Below are 16,602 nucleotides of genomic sequence, written 5' to 3'. Positions count from 1 at the left end.
TCACGTACACTCTGCCAATGGGACTCTAGATCTGGTGAGTAAATCAAAATGTCATCCAAATACACATCCACATTCTTACCAATCAAAGGTCTCAGGATGTCATTAATAAGGTTCTTAAAAAATACAGGTGCATTGGTAAGACCAAAAGGCATCACCAGATTCTCAAAATGACCTACCGGAGTGTTAAAAGCAGTTTTCCATTCATCACCCTCCTTCACTCGTAACAAATTGTATGCCCCCGGGAGATCAATTTTAGAGAACCACTTGGCCCCCACTAACTGGTTAAACAAGTCAGGAATTAACGGCAATGGGTAGGAATTGCGTACGGTTATCTTATTAATTTCACGAAAATCCAGACATGGACGTAAACCCCCGTCCTTTTTTTTCACAAAGAAAAATCCAACTGCCACAGGCGACTTAGAAGGTCTAATGTGACCAGCAGCCAGGCTAGTCTGTATGTATTCCTCCAAGGCCTTTCTTTCAGGGATAGTCAGATTAAACAAGCGACTCTTGGGAATAGTAGCTCCCGAAACAAACTCAATGGCGCAATCATAATCCCTATGAGGAGGTAAAACTTGCGACTCCTCCTCCAAAAAAACCCTCCAAAAATCTTGAATAGGTACAGGTAATTCCCCTTTTTCCACAGCCGCAATGCGACCATTACAACATTTATCATAGCACTTCGGACTCCAAGACTTAATCACATTAGTAGACCAGTCCAGTAAAGGATTGTGCAGTTTTAACCAAGGCAATCCTAGAACAACCGGAGAGGGTAAATTATCTAAATCAACCAAGTCCAAATTTTCTTGGTGAACTCCATTGATAGTGAGGGGAAATGCAGAAACCTTGTGAGTAATACATTTCAAGGGAGTGTTATCAATTGCAATCACAGAAATAGGTGATGACAAAGGTTTGGATATCAATTTAAGGTTTTCAAAAAACTCTTTATCAAATACATTAAGTGTTGAACCACAATCCACAAATACCAGAAATTCAATCAAATCTCCCTGCAAAGTAGTACTCCCAGAAAGAAATACTCCTGCAGAGCGTAAACAAGCTATACGGGCGTAACTGACCTTTTTTTTTTCTTTACTTAAACGACGCTCACAATACTTAATCAATGGTCAGCTTTACCACAATAAAGACACAATCCCTCGGCGATCCTCCGCGCTCTTTCCTGAGTCCGGAGTGACATCGCCCCAACCTCCATCGGTTCTCCGCCGTCTGAGCATATTTTCTGGGGACTAGGAACTGACATTACAGGAGTCTTTACCTCATTCAGCCTGCACCTCAGCCTCCTGTCCACACGAACAGCTAATTGCATGGCATCTTGCGGTGTCTCAGGTGCAGGAAATGCAATTAGCAGATCCTTAACCCTTTCACTTAGACCAGCAAGAAATATACATTTCAGCGCAGGATCATTCCATTTAACTTCTGAGGCCCATCTCCTGAAGTGTGTGCAATAATTTTCAACATCACCTGACCCCTGATTCAAACGCCTGAGTTCTGCCTCAGCAGATGAGATTCTATCAGGATCGTCATATAACAGCCCCATAGCAGAAAAAAAATTTTCAACAGACCTTAAACATGGATCATTAGGTTGGAGAGAAAAGGCCCACCCCTGTGGTTCATTGCGCAAAAGTGACCTAATAAAACCAATGCGCTGTGATTCATTCCCAGAGGACCTTGGTCTCAAATGAAAATATAGCAAACAAGCATTTTTAATGGAAAAAAAATCTTGCTGTTTACCATAAAAAACATCAGGCAGTCCTACCTTGGGTTCGACAAAATGTGCTCCCGAACAGCTACTCACGTGATGCTGAAGCTCGGCCACCTCCAGAGACAATCCCTGCAGGCGTTGAGCCAAATCCTGGACGGAAACCATACTGACCCCCGAATTTCTTTCCTTTTAGTTTTTTGGGCTGGACTTACTTTTATGATCTGCAACATGAACTAAGGAAAGATAGGGGAAAGCTGTCCATACAGTAAGACTAAGCTGAATCCCTACGATGTAGCGGGCTGCCTGTTCCTAGCGAACAGACCCGCCTTAGTCCTCGGCTAGTCTGAACGAAGACCTATAGCATAAGGGAGGGGTCCCTAAAAGAACTAAGGACTGAGACAAAAATGGGACACCTCCTAAACAGAAAAGTAGTTGCAGAACACAAAAAGACAAACTGACAAAAAAGTACTAGAGGTCCCGGAAGGACCAAGCGAACTGACAGAGAAAGGCACAGAAGCACCTGGCTAGAGAAACAGTCAAACAACACTGAAGTCCAGCACAGCCAGAAGGGCGGAGCTGGAATATAAAGGCAGATGGTCACGTGACCGCAAAACACAAGATGGAAAAAACAAACAGGAGGGTTCTAACAATAACAAGGTAATGTGTGTAACCAAGTGGTATTTCCACTGCAACAGAATCAATGTAACTCATAGCAACCAATAAAGGACTTCAAAGTCCAGACCATAAAAGTGGGGTCCATGTAATGTTTAAGATATTTTTGTAGAAATGTGATGAATACATTTTGAACCCTATTACTCACTGTTGTGAAAGAACTCTGCCAGTACTGACCCCAGCTTGTTTGAATACGCTTTTGTCTACTACTTTGCTTGGAGTCTACACTATTGTAAAAGAACTTTGCTGGCCCTTTCCCCAGTCTGTATGACTATGGATGCTTTTACATTGCATTTAGTTACATGCTCAGTGGCCCCCGCAAAATGGGATCCGGACATATGCGTCGACGGGGCATAGACTATAATGGTGCTGGCAGAGCAAACATGCTCTCAGCCATGCATCATTTTTGGGCATATACACCTACTGGAGGCGGACACCCAGATGAAGTCTACTATGTGAGAGCGTCCGCCTCAAGTAGGCGTATACGCCCGAAAATGATGCACGGCAAAGCATATGTTCACTCTGTCGGCATCATTATAGTCTATAGCCCCATCAACGCATACATCCACATCCAGTTTTGTGGGGGGTTTGGACATGAGCCTGAAGGGGCAACTGGGTGTGTAATTAAATTCAATGTGAAAGCACCCTATTCCATCTGTCCACTGCTCTGGAATTTTCTATACATCATTAGTAATGGAGGAAACTCTGGGGTAGTAAACTTGGGATTCCCTGCAGGGAGTCCACATCTCTATATAGATTAAAGGGATGAAAACCAGGAAATCCCTTATACTGCGCTCCTTGGTTAAGCACCAGTGTTGAGCGAGCATGCTCGACACTGCTCGGTACTCGCCCGAGCATCACGCTACTCGGGATGTTCGGCGAGCACCGAGCATTTCCGGGTTACTCGGCCGGGAGCTCGGGTCTCCGCCTTGCATGTTTGGCGCTCTTTACAGAGCCAATGAACATGCAGGGATTGCCAGCCAGTCACTGAAATGCCGCAGCCATGTTGTTTGTGGGCATTACAGTGATTGGCTGGCCGCACAGGGTCACCTCGAGTATTTAAAACCAGGCGCCGCCATCTTGGACACAGTCGCTCCGGATTAGACAGTGTAGGGACAGCGCTGCTGAGCTAGGAAGAGATTTTTCCTGCGAAATAGTTAGTGTAGGGTCTGTAAAGGCTGCCAGATCAAACAAACAGTCCTTCTCAGGACTAATATCCATCCCAGATATCAGGCAGGCAGGCTGTATAGGAGAAGCAGTGGTTATACCAGCAAACGCTGCATTACAGTCCTGTGTGCTCATGTTGCTAAAATTGCTGGACTTAGCTCCAGGTCTCGGGGGCCAGTAAAAATCCTTTTTTTAAATCTAAATCCTCTTTTTTTTTTCCTCCTTCACACTGTACAAATACCCGTCTTATTAACCTATTGGTGTCCCCCCCACCTCCCAAAAAAAAGTGTTTCTCTGATTTTTCAAACACAAATATATCTGTTGAAAAGAGTCTGGTATAGGCCACAGAAACAGAAGTGTGGTTTTGCAGTTCCACGGGTCACATCTCTGTATTATCCAGTTTTGGGCCTTTTGTATATAAAAAAAAACAGTTTGAGTGTGTCGCTCACTGTTCAGCCGCAAATCTATATATTTAAAAATGTCTGGTATACACCAGTAAATTATAACTGTGGGTTTGCTGTTCCACGGTAAAAAATCTCTATTATCCTGCTTTTCGCATTTTTTGCAGTAAAAAAAAAATGTAATCGTGTCTCCCTGATTGTCCAGACACAAAAATATATCTGTTGAAAATAGTCTGTTGTAGGCCCGACAAATCCCAGTGTGGTTTTGCAGTTCCACGGGTCAAATCTCTGCAGTATCCAGTTTTGGGCCTTTTGTATGTAAAAAAAAACAGTTTGAGAGTGTCGCTCACTGTTCAGCCGCAAAAATATATATTTAAAAAAGTCTGGTATACACCAGTAAATTAAAACTGTGGTTTAGCTGTTCCACGGTAAAAAATCTCTATTATCCTGTTTTTCGCATTTTTTGCCTTCAAAAAAACCAGTAGTGTCTCCTGACTGTTCTGACACAAAATATATCTGTTGAAAATAGTCTGTTGTAGGCCCGACAAATCCCAGTGTGGTTTTGCAGTTCCACGGGTCAAATATCTGTAGTATCCAGTTTTGGGCCTTTTGTATAAAAAAAAAAACAGTTTGAGTGTGTCACTCACTGTTCAGCCGCAAATATATACACTGTGTTCCAAATTATTATGCAAATAATATTTTCTCAGATTTTCCCAAATTACCTATATGAATTACAGTCATTGTAATTTTCCAGTCAAATAACTATTAGAGTACAATTGAAAGGTTTTTGTACAAACTGCCTATGATAACAGTATATTTTTAAAAAAATAAAAAACTCAAACTGCACTCCAAATGCATGTTCCAAATTATTATGCACAGCAGAGTTTTCAACCTTTTCATTTTAATAAAGAACAAAAAAATTGTCATTTTTGAAATTATAAGCATTAGCAGATTATTACAAACTGAAATCAAACAGTTTTCAACTCAAAACTTTATTCTAGGTGATGTTACATTTGCACATAGGACCGCTTGTTCGAAAGGAGCTTCTGAACTCTCTCATCCATTGAATTTGTCAGGTTTTGGATGGTTTCTGCTTCAATCGTTTTGCATGAGGACAGAATACCCTCCCAGAGCTGTTGCTTTGATGTGAACTGCCTCCCGCCATCATAGACACTCCTTTTGATGATGCTCCAGAGGTTCTCAATGGGGTTGAGGTCAGGGGAGCATGGGTGCCACACCATAAGTTTGTCCCCTTTTATGCCCATAGCAGCCAGAGATGCAGATGTGTTATGTGCAGCATGAGACGGGGCATTATCATGCATGAAAATGATCTTGCTGCAGAATGCACGGTTCTTCTTCTTGAACCATGGAAGGAAGTGCTGTTTGAGAAACTCAACATACATTATGGAGTTCATCTTTACCCCTTCAGGGATCCTAAAAGGGCCGACAATCTCTCTCCCCATGATTCCAGCCCAAAACATTACTCCACCTCCTCCTTGTTAGCGCCATAGTCGTGTTTGCATGGGGTGTCCATCAACCAGCCATCCTCCACTCCATCCATCTGGACCATTGAGATCATTTCATGCATGATAATGCCCCGTCTCATGCTGCACATAACACATCTGCATCTCTGGCTGATATGGGCATAAAAGGGGACAAACTTATGGTGTGGCACCCATGCTTCCCTGACCTCAACCCCATTGAGAACCTCTGGAGCATCATCAAAAGGAGTGTCTATGATGGCGGGAGGCAGTTCACATCTAAGCAACAGCTCTGGGAGGGTATTCTGTCCTCATGCAAAACAATTAAAGCAGAAACCATCCGAAACCTGACAAATTCAATGGACGAGAGAGTTCAGAAGCTCCTTTCGAACAAGGGGTCCTATGTGCAAATGTAACATCACCTAGAATAAAGTTTTGAGTTGAAAACTGTTTGATTTCAGTTTGTAATAACCTGCTAATGCTTATAATTTCAAAAATGACAATTTTTTTGTTCGTTATTAAAATGAAAAGGTTGAATACTCTGCTGTGCATAATAATTTGGAACATGCATTTTGAGTGCAGTTTGAGTTTTTTTTTTTTTTAAAAATATACTGTTATCATAGGCAGTTTGTACAAACACCTTTCAATTGTACTCTAATAGTTATTTGACTGGAAAATTACAATGACTGCAATTCATATAGGTAATTTGGGAAAATCTGAGAGAATATTATTTGCATAATAATTTGGAACACAGTGTATATTTAAAATTTTATGGCATACCCCAGTAAACAATAACTGTGGTTTTGCTATTCCACGGTAAAAAATCTCTATTGTTCAGGTTTTGGTATTTTTTCCATAAAGAAAAACAGTAATAGTTTATCCCTGATTGTTCTGATTGTTTAAAAGAGTCGGGTGTAGCCAAAAAAATAGAACTGTGGTTTTCCTCTTCCACGGTTCTAATCTCCTTTTTGTTATCCTTTTTCCATTGATAGTGCGAGTGTAAGCTATTTTACTTCATTTACAATGGGCAAGGTGCGTGGCAAGGGACGTGGAAGTGGACGTTCTAGTGATGGTGCGTGCAGAGGATGGGGCCGTGGCCAAGGTGAAAATGTGCCACAACCAACAGCCACATCTTCTTGCTCCCACTTCTTGACCGAATGACTAGGGAAACACAGAACAACACCAGTGTTGCGAACTGATCAGTGTGAACAGGTTATTAATTGGATAGCAGATAATACTTCCAGTTACCTGAGCACCACCACCTCCGGTCTGTCTTCCACACGGTCAAATGTTAGTAGCCGTGAGTCTCGACCGCATACTCCTCCTCATCCTGATGCTCCTTCCTCCCGCCATGCCGAGTGTCGTCAGACAGCAACTGATCCCACACTTGGACACTCTGAAGAGCTGTTCACTGGTCCATTTCCATAATTGTGCCCCTCACCTGCTCTGCTTGAAGTGGTGGAAGAGGAGATCCCATGTAGCGATGCTCAAATATTTGAACAGCCACGGCCACAGGAAGTCGACGCTGGCAATTTGTCACAAGAGGTGGACGATGACGAGACACAATTGCCACGAAGTGAGGAGGATCGTGGTGCGCAAGTGGAAGAGGAGGAGGTGGTGGATGATCTAGTAACTGACCCAACGTGGCAGGAGGACATGCAGAGTGAGGCCAGCAGCACACAGGGGGAGGGAGGCAGAGTACCCCAATAGGCAGGAAGAAGCAGTGTGGTGGCCGCAGACAGAAGGCGGCTAACCATTCCCCGTAACATTAACACGAGGGACGTTGCCAGTACAAGCGGTAGGTCTTCCAGAGACTGGAATTTTTTTAAAGACTCTGCTGATAACCCCAAAAAGGCCATGTGTACCACCTGCCATGCCAGCATCAGCAGGGGTGACAAAACTACCAGCCTGACCACCACCAGCATGATCAGGCACATGGCAGCAAAGCACCTGACTTTGTGGGGCGAACCCCAGGGTCCAAAACCAATGTCAGCGGGTGTCACCACTGCTTCTTCCGCTGTTGTGCATGCAATAGAACCCCCTGTTGTGTGTGCAAGGCAATCCCCTGTCCATACCGCATGTAAAGATGCCCTCTCCTCTCAGTCTTCACTTGTTATGGCAGTTTCTCAAGAAACAGCATCAACGTCCACGTCCACGTCCCACCGCAGCGTTCAATTGTCCATATCCCAGACCTTTGAACGAAAGCGGAAATTCGCAGCTAACGCCCCACAGGCCACAGTCCTAAATTCGCACATTTCACGACTGCTTGGGTTGGAAATGCTTCCTTTTAGGCTGGTGGAGATGGAATCCTTCTGCAACCTTATGGTGGTGGCCGTCCCTCAGTACTCGGTCCCCAGCCGACACTATTTTGCACGGTGTGCCATCCTCGCACTACACAAGCACGTGTCCCAAAACATCTGCCGTGCCCTCAACAACGCAGTTACTGGGAGAGTCCACCTGACAACGGACACATGGACAAGTGCTTGTGGCCAGGGACGGTACATCTCCCTGATGGCACACTGGGTAAACATAGTGGAAGCCGGGACCCAGTCGGATCTTGGGACGGAACACATCCTCCCCACACCGAGGATTGCGGGCCCTATGTCAGTCAGAGTAGCCCCCACAGTGTACAGCTCCTGCGCATCATCCTCCTCCTCCTCCTCATGCTCAGCCTCCATCTCAGATATCACATCAGTTACAAGCTGGAAGCACTGCAGTACTGCCTCCGCCAAGCGGCAACAGGCTGTGCTGAAACTCATAAGCTTAGGAGATAAACCTCACACTGCTTGTGAGTTGTGGACAGCTGTGAAAGAGCAGGCAGATCTGTGGCTGAGACCGCTGAACCTACATCCAGGCATGGTCGTGTGTGACAATGGCCATATCCTGGTGGCGGCTCTGAGGCGAGGCGAGATCACACACGTACCATGCCTGGCTCATGTGCTTAACCTCGTGGTTCAGCGGTTTCTTAAATCGTACCCCGAGTTGCCAGATCTGCTCGTGAAAGTACGCCACCTGTCAGCTCATTTTCACAAGTCGGCTACAGCTTCCGCCGCCCTTGCTGTGTTGCAGCAGTGTTTGCAGCTTCCGGCACACCGACTGGTGTGTGATGTCCCCACACGTTGGAACTCTACCCTCCACATGTTGCTAAGGATTTGTGAGCAGAAGAGAGCAGTTGTGGAGTACCAGCTGCCACAAGGCCGTCGATATTCAGGTCAGACTCCACACATAAGACCTCAGGAGTGGACCTGGATGTCTGACATATGTACCATCCTGACAAACTTTGAGGAGGCCACCAATATGGTGAGTGGCGATGACGCCATCATTAGTGTAAGCATCCCACTTGTCTGTCTTTTGCAACGCTCTCTGCAGAGAATTAAAGAGTAGGCATTGCAGCCAGAGTATGATGAGATGGATCAAGAAGCCGTAGCGGGCGATTACACACAGCCCAGCCTCATCTCATCCCAACGTGCATTGGGGGACAATGAGGGAGAGGAGGAGGAGGAAGAACAGGAGCTGGTATCATGCGCTGTAGACGGTAGTACCTCTACAACTGTCATACCGTCGGTTTAGCGTGGGTGGCCTGAGGAAACGGGGGGGGGGAGGAGGAGGAGGAGGAGAGCATGGTCAGTCGTCATCTTGGTGAGGACATGGAAATCTTGCCCGTTACCAGTCTGGCACGCATGGCTGACTTTATGTTACGCTGCCTTAACCGTGACCCTTGCGTTGTCAAAATTTTGGGTTACAGTCATTACTGGTTGGGGACACTTGTAGACCCCCGCTACAAGGAGAACTTTCACTCTCTTATTCCTGAGGTGGAGAGGTCTACAAAAATGGGGCAGTACCAGAAGGCCCTTGCTGCAGAACTGTTAAAAAAATTCCCATCTGAACACGCTATGTGCAGAGGTCACAGTTCGTTGTTGCCAAACCAAGGTGTACATGTGAGAGAGACGCAACTCCAATCCAGCAGAGGCAGGGGAACACTGTCAACGTTCTGGGACAGTTTTCTCAGACCCTCCCTTCGGACAGACCCTGAGGCGCGGGGTACTCTCACAAGGAGTGGAAAGTTTCAAAAGATGGTGAGGGAGTACCTTGCCGACCGTACCAGCGTCCTCCGTGATTCCTCTGTGCCTTTTAATTATTGGGCATCCAAGCTGGACACTTGGAATGAACGCGCTCTGTACGCCTTGGAAGTCCTGGCCTGCCCTGCCGCTAGCGTGTTATCGGAGCGTGTTTTTAGTGCCTCTGGGGGAATTATAACTGATAAGCGCACTCGCCTGTCAACTGACAATGCTGACAAGCTGACCCTTATCAAAATGAACAAGGGCTGGATTGGGCCAGACTTCTCATCACCACCAAATGACAGCAGAGTAACATAAAGTCAAATCCACTATGTTATTTCGGGAGGTGTATTCACATGCACCGCTTCACACCAACACATGGGTATACGCTTCCTCATTTCGGCTGTTTTATGTTCTTCTCCTTATCCTCAGCCTCCACCACCACTATACCACCAGGTTGACCGTGGTCCATGTTGCCATTATTGAAAGTTCCTCCATCCTGATTTTTGTCAGCTTTTGCTTGTAAGGCATAAGCAAAGACTGTGGGAGACCCACTACCCAATAATGGGAATAATATTTTTAAGATGCTGTACTGTATGGTTCTTCCAAGGGGAATTAAAACCGTCTTGTTATACCACTCTGACCTCCATGTCTCTTCTGAGGGGCATTAAAAGCGTTTTGTTATACCACTCTGACCTCCACGTCTCTTGTAAGAGGCATTAAAACAGTCTTGTTATACCACTCTGACCTCCATGTCTCTTCTGAGGGGCATTAAAAGCGTCTTGTTATACCACTCTGACCTCCACGTCTCTTCTGAGGGGCATTAAAACCGTCTTGTTAAGCTACTGGGACCTCCACAACTCTTCGAACGGGCATTGCATTTCCTCATAATTTTTGGAAGCTTTTGCTTGGAAGGCATAAGCAAATACTATGGGAGACCAACACCCCAATAATGGGAATAATATTTTTAAGATGCTGTACTATATGGCTCTTCCAAGGGGCATTAAAACCGTCTTGTTATAACACTCTGACTTCCACGTCTCTTCTGAGGGGCATTAAAAGCGTCTTGTTATACCACTCTGACCTCCACGTCTCTTGTAAGGGGCATTAAAAGCGTCTTGCTATACCACTCTGACCTCCACGTCTCTTCTGAGGGGCATTAAAAGCATCTTGTTATACCACTCTGACCTCCACGCCTCTTGTAAGGGGCATTAAAACAGTCTTGTTATACCACTCTGACCTCCACGTCTCTTCTGAGGGGCATTAAAAGTGTCTTGTTAAGCTACTGTGACCTCAACGTCTATTCCACGGGGCATTGATATTGTCTTTTTATTCCACTGTAACTTCCACCACTCTTCCAAGGGGCATTAAAACCGTCTTGTTAAGCTACTGTGACCTCCACGTCTCTTCCAAGGGGCATTAAAACAGTCTTGTTAAACCACTCTGAACTCCACAGCTCTTCCAAGGGGCATTAAAACCGTCTTGTTAAGCTACTGTGACCTCCACGTCTCTTCCACCGGGCATTGATATTGTCTTTTTATTCCACTGCGACCTCCACCACTCTTCCAAGGGGCATTAAAACCATCTTGTTAAGCTACTGTGACCTCCATGTCTCTTCCAAGGGGCATTAAAACCATTTTGTTAATCCACTCTGAACTCCACAGCTCTTCTAAGGGGCATTAAAACCGTCTTGTTAAGCTATTGTGACCTCAACGTCTATTCCATGGGGCATTGATATTGTCTTTTTATTCCACAGTAACTTCCACCACTCTTCCAAGGGCCATTAAAACCGTCTTGTTAAACCACTCTGAACCCCACAGCTCTTCCAAGGGGCATTAAAACCGTCTTGTTAAGCTACTGCGACCTCCACGTCTCTTCCACGGGGCATTGATATTGTCTTTTTATTCCACTGCGACCTCCACCACTCTTCCAAGGGGCATTAAAACCATCTTGTTAAGCTACTGTGACCTCCACGTCTCTTCAAAGGGGCATTAAAAGCGTCTTCTTAAGCCACTCTGAACACAGCTCTTCCAAGGGGCATTGAAATGTTGTTTTTAATTACCTTACCTCTAATCTCCACGACTCTTCCAACGGGCATTGCATTTCCTCCTAATTTTAGTCAGCTTTTGCTTTTCAATGCAAAGGTGAAAAATAAGGGATACCCACTCCCCAATAATGGGTAGAAGGTTTTTAGTATGCTGTAATCCACGTCTGTTTCAAGGGGCATTGCAGTTCCTCATAATTTTTGGAAAGCCTTCCATTCACTGCTTAGGCCAACAGTGCACAGGAGACCCAGTTGCTATAAATGGAAAAAGGGTTTAGTTAAGGCCCTCTGACCTCCATGTCATTTCCAAGGGGCTTTGGAGTGCCTCAAAATTTTTGGTAGGCATTGCACTCACTGTATGCCCTATAACTGTGTAGCCGAATCGCTCCTTTTGTTACAGAAACATATCCCACAAGACATATGTGTTTGACTGGCCTGATATTGATGTGAATGGTCCCAGTTCCTCCTGCTCTTTCTCCTCCTGCCACCACCTCCATCATTTATCACCTGAAACTTTGTTTTAACGGGAGTCATAGAACTGGGATAGTAGCAGGAAAACATCCAGCAATCCTCGGAGGAGGTAGGATGTGTGCCAAAACGCTGACCACCTCAGGCCTAGCCACTACTACATACATGCGCTTGCATTCCTTGAAAACAAAGCAGATGCTAACTTCTATCATCCTCATCATGCTCCTCACCTTGGCACTCTCAACTCCCCTGATGGAGAAGCCAGGGCCCACCGGAGGAGTCGGGTTCTCTGGTGGGCTCTTCCAATGCTGCCCTAAAGCAGACCAGTCTAAGAAAAGTGTGTGGGGATGTTCCGCAGAGAAATTGGGGCGGCTGGGGACCGTTTATGAACACCAGGCCGCCCCCAGGCGGCTGGGGACTGTGTGTGGACACCCAGCCACGGGGCGGCTGGGGACCGAGCGTGGACACCCGGCCGCCGGGCGGCTGGGGACTGAGTATGGATAAAAGGGCCGCCGACGCAGCCATGACATGGTGGCCGGCGTCTGCCTCCACATGCCTAAAAGGCCCAATTTCAAGTGCAAGCAAGCTAGCAGTATGGTATTGTGACGCCCAGCTGCGCTTGGTATCACAGATCCTAGAAGAATGCATTGATGGATTCCTCCACAAGAGGCCCCCATAAACATTCCCACATCTCCACCTTCCACCTCAGACCAGCAGAGGGAGCCTGTTAGAGATATAAATAGGGAAGGTGGAGCCAGGCCGTGCAGTCTGGAGTCGACAGAGAGCCAAGTCTGTTGAGAGAGTTCCTGCAGTAGAGAAGCCTGAGAGAGGTCAGTCTGCAGTGGAGCACAGTCTAGACTCAGTGGTATCTCAGAATAGTGAGCTTTAGGTGTGCCGGCGCCATAAGATCGGTGAAGCCCGGCAAGCTGCCGTTAGTGTGTATAGCCTAGTGAGGGCCCGAGTAGGCCGAAGGCGAGTGGAGAGTTAGTACATAGGGGGCAAAGGAGCTTAACTAGCTCACCCCGAAGAATTTACCGGACACCGGGTCCAAAGCTTACCGGGAGCTCTATGACCCAGTAAGGTATAACCGGAATCCCTGGAGAACTACAAGTCCGAGGACCGCTAAAGTGCTGATACGTAACAGAGCGGGTGACACATAGGCCCCGCAAGCTGAGGTGTGTGTATTCCAAGAAAAGGCCCTACCACAGAGACAAAGTTAGGCCTAGCTCCAGTCAGGTCAGAAACTTACTACGCAGAGGCAAGAAACAGGAGGCCCTACACCCTATCATTGGGGAGGATCCTGACATGCACCCTTCACCCCACAGTGCTCCGGGACGTGCCTGAATTTCCATCAGTAAAAGGTACTTAAGTGACTATCGTGTCTGTCCCTGTTCTTGCTCTGACCCGGCTGGGTCTCGCCTGTCCTGCATCTCCTTCCGTACGCTGCCCTGAGGCCTAGCTCCACCTGTGGGGAGCTATACCATCGAGCTGCATTATCATCGGTCTCAGTGGACTGCGCAGTGCTGGTGATCCTCACCAGAAGCCACAGGTGGCGTCACGAACTCTTAGAAAAATTAACAACTACCAACCCTTTTAAAGAGAGACCCCAGGGGACGGGCCCGGGAGCCGACCACCGCGACATCCCCAAGGCCAGGCAAAGGCCCGGGTACCGAGTCATCCCCATCCCCTGGGCTAGTCATCTCTCCTGGCGTCATGAACAGGATAGCGTGCGCGCTGCAACGACGAAGTGTTAAACCCGTTGCCACCAGGTACTGTGCGCCTTTATTGAAGTGAACTGTATATTTGACTGTGGTGAAGATTGCCGCCATTGTTGGGCCGCCGAGCGTGAAGAAGGGCGTAACCGCGGGAAAATTAGGGGCATACCTGCAAAAGAGCGCAAAGCCCCGGACAAGCCCCACGCCTCGACGTCAAACTGGGAAGTGCCAGGTCCTGTAAGGAGCGTCGCTGAACGTTCTGACGTAGGACGCAAGCGAAGCAGGGTCCTGGAGACGACCGTCACCTGCGGAGCTGCGGCCTACCGGAAGAAAAACTAGAAGGTAGGCCCGGTTAGCTAGGGGGGCGCCAGAATGTCCGACGAACAGCAGAACGCCTACATGCCGGTCAACGTCCCTGAAGTTCAACCCGCGCCCGATGATGAGCAGGCCGAAGCCGCCGCTCCGCCAGCAGCGCCTGCAACACCTGTCATTCCTATGACTTTACCGTACATTCCTGGAGCAAAGTGGCTCCCCCAGTACAACGGCAAAACAGATACCCTGTCTGGATTTAAACGGAAGATATGTGGTATCTTGGACATGTACTCTATGACAGGCAAGCAAAGAGCTGCTGTTGTATTGGGACAACTGACTGGTGCTGCGGAACGGGAAGTGGAAACATGGTCGGCCACAGACCAGGAGTCAGTGTCCACAATATTTCAAAAGCTACAGACTGTCTTTGAGGATCTTACTGAGGCGGACCTCCGGATGAGGTTCTACAACTGTTCCCAACAACCGGAGGACAATGTTCGGGACTACGCCTGGCGTCTACAGGGGGCCCTGTGGGCTCTGAAACAGGTTAGTCCAACCAGCATAGAAAATGAGAATAAAATGCTGAAGGACCAGTCTGTCCAGGGACTGAGGTCTCCAAAGGAGAGCAGGACTGTGCGTTGGTGGTCCCTGGACCATCCAGACGCCACCCTTGATAATCTTAAGGACATGGCTATAAAAGGACTGCAGCCCCTGGAAACAAACGCCATCCAATGTTACCAGGGTGGGGCTACCCCAGTGCCTGCTACACCGACCTATTCCCCAGTGGCTGCTGAAGCTAAGGTTCCAGCAACGTCCCCTAGAGAACTGGACAGTCTGCGCTCTGAGGTGCGTCAGTTGAGCAAAACCCTGACCACTGTGCTGAGTGCTCTGCAGCTGCGGATGGAGCCCGAGGAAGGAGGAAAATCCTGTTAGCCGATAGTCCTGAGGATGTCCCTGGATGCGAAGGAGGCGGAGGCCAACACCACCCTCTACGAGGACCAGTGACCAGCGCCGTCCGCCGAAGGACCCTACCTGCTACCGCTGCCGTAAGACCGGACACACCACCCAGAATTGTCCTTTAAACGAGAAAACCCTGGGTCCGAGGGCCGACACCCAGGAGTAAACTCACCAGGCCCATCAGACTGGTACAACAGGTTCGTCGGGGGAAGACCTTTCCTGTCCATTGTGCTGGACGGGATCCCGACGCATGCTCTGCTGGACACAGGATCTCAGGTAACCATCATGCCTGACGTCCTCTACAAGAGGTTCTGGTCCATGGACGACCTACGTCCGCCAGCTCTAAATCTTTCTGTATATGCCTCAAACGGACTCCCCCTTAACCTACTTGGGGTTAAGAATGTGACTGTAAAGGTGGGGAGAGTGGAGCTGAAGGACCAGGGGCTAATTGTAGTAGAGACTAATCCTGATGACACCAATCCGTATATGGTACTGGGCACTAACATTGTTGGTAACTGTTTGGGAGAAGTTGTGTTCTTGCTCCAACAGATAGCCGACACTGCCAGACCAAGACAGAGGAGAGCACTGCAGAGGGAGATCCGAGTCCTGATGTATCAACAGCAAGTAAGGTTAACAAACGGTGAAATCGGTAACGTGCGGGTGACGGACCCAATACCCATCGTCATCCCCCCAATGAGTGAAATGCTCATCTGGTGTAGAGCTGCTATAGGTCTTAGAGGACAGAGCTACCAGGCGGTAGTAGAACCCCTTTGCTCCGAGCATAGACCCACGCTCTTAACCGCCAGGGGAGTGTTAGATGTACGCAATGGGAGGGTGCCAGTCCGTCTTCTCAATTTAGGGGAAGATGAGGTCAGACTGCCACGTTATGCCACTGTTGCCAAATTACATGCTGTCAATAACAATTGCATTCACAAGGCGGAGTCCTTAACCTTACCAGATGAAGTGGAGGATAATGACCCTGCGACCCAGGTGGAGGATTGGTGTCAACAGCTCCATGTTGGGACAGACACCACTCCTGCCCATCAAAAACAGGGTGTACACAGTGTGGTTCAAGAATACTCGCAGGTGTTCAGCAAACATCCACTTGACTTCGGGAGGATTAAGGGGGTTCAACATCATATCCCCACAGGTGACCATCCCCCAATCAGAGAACGTTACAGGCCTATACGACCAGCTCACTACCAGAAGGCAAAGGAAATGTTGCAGGACATGAGAAAGGTGGGGGTAATAAGGGATATTTGTAGTCCCTGGGCACCTCCCCTAGTGCTAGATAGGAAAAAGGACGGGAGCATGAGAATGTGTGTAGATTACCGTCAAGTAAATCGCATTACACATAAGGATGCATACCCTTTACCACGCATAGAGAAGTCCCTAGCTGCCTTAAAGTCTGCAAATTACTTTTCCACCCTTGACCTCACTAGTGGGTACTGGCAAGTAGCTGTGGCTGAGGAGGATCGGGAGAAAATGGCCTTCACCACCCCGATGGGACTCTGCGAGTTCAACAGTATGCCGTTTGGACTCTGCAATGCCCCCGGAACGTTCCAGAGGTTGATGGAGTGCTGCCTGGGACACCGCAACTTTGAGACTGT

This window comes from Phyllobates terribilis, unplaced genomic scaffold (assembly GCF_046119375.1).
Source record: "Phyllobates terribilis strain yellow unplaced genomic scaffold, ASM4611937v1 Scaffold_1__5_contigs__length_1240528914, whole genome shotgun sequence".
NCBI lineage: Eukaryota > Metazoa > Chordata > Amphibia > Anura > Dendrobatidae > Phyllobates > Phyllobates terribilis.
This window is presented reverse-complemented; position numbering follows the sequence as displayed.